At 45.4% G+C, this 3565-nt stretch overlaps 1 pseudogene across 1 annotated transcript; it reads left to right on the forward strand.

Moving 5' to 3' along the window:
• Positions 1 to 301: 301 nt before the first annotated feature.
• On the forward strand, positions 302 to 1129 carry LOC307066948 (large ribosomal subunit protein uL30-like; annotated as a pseudogene). The gene has a single exon. The product of its transcript is annotated as a large ribosomal subunit protein uL30-like (transcript).
• The last annotated feature ends 2436 nt before the right edge of the window (positions 1130 to 3565 follow it).

Raw genomic sequence — 3565 nt, forward strand, 5'->3', positions numbered from 1 at the left:
CCCTGGTGGCGCAGTGGTTGAGAATCTGCCTGCCAGTGCAGAGGACACAGGTTCGAGCCCTGGTCTGGGAAGATCCCACATGCCACGGAGCAACTAGGCCTGTGAGCCACAATTACTCAGTCTACATGTCTGGAGCCTGTGCTCCGCAGCGGGAGAGGCCACAACAGTAAGAGGCCCGCGCACTGCGATGAAGAGTGGCCCCCACTTGCTGCAACTAGAGAAAGCCCTCGCACAGAAACGAAGACCCAACACAGCCATAAATAAATAAATTAAATTAAAAAAAAAAAACAGCTCTCTCCCAGCTGGAACCATGGAAGATGCTGAGGAGAAGAAAAAGGAGGTTCCTGCTGTGCCAGAAACCCTTAAGAAAAAGCGAAAGAATTTCGCAGAGCTTAAGATCAAGCGCCTGAGAAAGAAATTTGCCCAGAAGATGCTTCGAAAGGCAAGGAGGAAGCTTATCTATGAAAAAGCTAAGCACTATCACAAGGAATACCGGCAGATGTACAGAACTGAAATTCGAAAGGCTAGGATGGCAAGAAAAGCTGGCAACTTCTACGTACCCGTGGAACCCAAATTGGCATTTGTCATCAGGATCAGAGGTATCAATGGTGTGAGCCCAAAAGTTTGAAATGTGTTGCAGCTTCTTCGCCTCCGTCAGATTTTCAATGGCACCTTTGTGAAGCTCAACAAGGCTTCAATTAACATGCTGAGAGTTGTGGAACCATACATTGCATGGAGGTACCCAAACCTGAAGTCAGTAAATGAATTGATCTAAAGCGTGGTTATGGCAAAATCAACAAGAAGCAAATTGCCCTGACGGATAACGTGTTGATTGCTCGATCTCTTGGCAAATACGGTATTATCTGCATGGAGGATCTGATTCATGAGATCTATACTGTTGGAAAACGTTTCAAAGAAGCAAACAACTTCCTGTGGCCCTTCAAATTGTCTTCTCCACGAGGTGGAATGAAGAAAAAGACTACCCATTTTGTAGAAGGTGGAGATGCTGGCAACAGGGAAGACCAGATCTACAGACTTATAAGAAGGATGAACTAAGGTATCTACCATGATTATTTTTGTAATCTGGTCAGTTAATAAACAGTGACTGCTTTCAAATTGAAAAAAAAAAGCATCCTCCAAATCTGAGGTGCAAACTTGGGGCTACTTTTGAGTATTGGGTAGCTTATAAATCCAGGGAGGCATTTTTTTTTTCTCAAAGAATGTTCTTAGTTTTTGTCAGTCTCTCAAGGAGATCCACGCCCTCAAAAAAGGCTTCAACTACTGTTCAAGATGAAGGAAAACAATGCTATCTCTAATCGAATAACCAGGGAGGTTTGTGGAGCCAGCAAAGGCAAAAACTTGCCTTCAGTGTGCTGGGAGAACACCTAGAATTGGCCACACCTGAAGGCACTGTCCACCCCAGGGAACTGTGGCAGGTTGGGGGGATGCCTTGGACACTATTTTGGGAACTAGAACTGGTGGAAGCCTCTAAAACTGATTAGGTTTAGGAAATTATATCTGATGGAGGTCCAGGAGTCTGGATCAGGGCTGGAAAATGGGATGCAGGGACCTGGTTTGGCAGCCCTGGCTTATAGGCTGTGATTCATGGAGCTGCATCCCTTTCCTTCAGAACACCTATCGCCACTTGTAAATACACATTGATTGGTATGTTGACATGTTATCTATCTACTCCATAAGTCTGCCAGTTCTGGGAGAGCAAGGATTGTGACTGGTTTTGCTCCCACTGTCAGCTGGCAGAATGTTGGGCACCTAGCAGATGTATTCGATAAATATTTGTTGAATGAAAAGGTGTGTGGATGGATGGAAGGATGGGCAGGCCAAGGTGGTCCATCTGAAAGGCAGAACCTTGCAGAAAAACTAAATCAAATGCCTCTTCTGTTTGGCATTTGAGAGGCAGTTAGTACATTATATAGGCAGTTGGCTCAGAGAACAGACTCTGGAGTTAGAGTGCCAAGTTGGAGTCTCAGCTCTGCTGTTTACTTAGTGTATGACCTTGGGCAAAATATTTAACCTCTCTGTGCCTCAATTTCCTCATCTGTAAAATAGGGATAATAACAGTTCCTACCTCATAGAATTACTAGGAAGATTAAATGAGTTAATACATCTCAAGTACTTAGAATAGTACCTGATGGATAATAAGCACTAGGTGGTAATTTTTAAAAAGCTAAACAGGGGCTTCCCTGGTGGCGCAGTGGTTGAGAGTCCGCCTGCCGATCCAGGGGACGCAGGTTCATTCCCCAGTCTGGGAGGATCCCACATGCCGCAGAGCGGCTAGGCCCGTGAGCCATGGCCGCTGAGCCTGCGCGTCCGGAGCCTGGGCTCTGCAACGGGAGAGGCCACAGCGGTGAGAGGCCCGTGTACTGCAAAATAAATAAATAAATAAAATAAATAAAAAGCTAAACAGATATGGAGAATCTCGGTATAAGACAAAGGAATGCAGAGGGTAGCAAAGGATCAAAAGGAAAAAGTGGGAAGTGGTAGCTTCAGTGCCATCTTATAAGATGCTCCTGGGTCACCCTGGTGTACAGGACTCTATTAAAGGTACTGACCAGGACTGGATAACAGTGACTTTTTTTTGGAAAACAGGGGTTTCTAGACATGACTGTGGGCACCTGCAGTAGGGGAGCCTGGAGCTCAGATGGAAATTTCAACTGGCTGAATCTTGCAGAGAAAAGTCAATTCTGCCCTTAGATGTAGGAAAAAGGTGTGAAAAGAGACCAACCTCGGAGACCTCCCCACCCCATCCTCCAGCACCCAGGCTACTGAACTCAGACCCCTGCTACTCCCTCCCCAAATCCTGCAAGGACCTGTGCACTGAGTCTGCCAGAGAGACCCCATGGGCAGCCCCAGAGGCTCTCAAGAGAAGTATACCCTGTGGCCTTTGGGATTGATTATGTAGAAAAGGAAATTGGATCCAGATCATTTTCAGACACTCCAGGTGGATTCTTCAGGGACATTTGGGTATCTCCAGTCCTTCTGTGTTTGATGGTGAGAGAGAAGAAGCTAGATGGATAGGAAAGGAGGTTCAGGGGCCTCAGAATATCAGGCTTTGTATGGACTGTCCCACACTGCTTCTCCTGGCCCACGTCCCACCAAAACACTAAGCACTAAATGCTTCTCTACCCACATCATAAATAACAATAATGGTAACAGCCACTCAAAATACAGACTGCTTAGCCACCTCCCCTGCTTGTCTAGTCCATAGTGGAACAAGCAATGCACCTTCTGGAAGGAATAATGACTCTGATCTATAGGTCACATTCAGTGCAGACATAGCCATAGTAACTTCTACCCACAAGCCAAATTGTGTTGAAATCCATTACAAATTAAAGACAGCATGTCTCCTTGAAAATGTTCAACTGCCATATTGTCTCATGGTGGCAGAGTGAAGACATCACAGTGACAATCTTGATCTTTTTGCTAGTTTCCAGATGTGCCAAAATAAGTCCATTTCTTCTAAATATATCAAAGTGTTGACAGCCAGAAAAATGCCAAGCTGTCAAATAGAACAGAGACCTCACTTCAGGTTCCAAAATTAATGCAT

This window comes from Hyperoodon ampullatus (genome assembly GCF_949752795.1).
Source record: "Hyperoodon ampullatus genome assembly, chromosome: 2".
NCBI classification, from domain to species: domain Eukaryota; kingdom Metazoa; phylum Chordata; class Mammalia; order Artiodactyla; family Ziphiidae; genus Hyperoodon; species Hyperoodon ampullatus.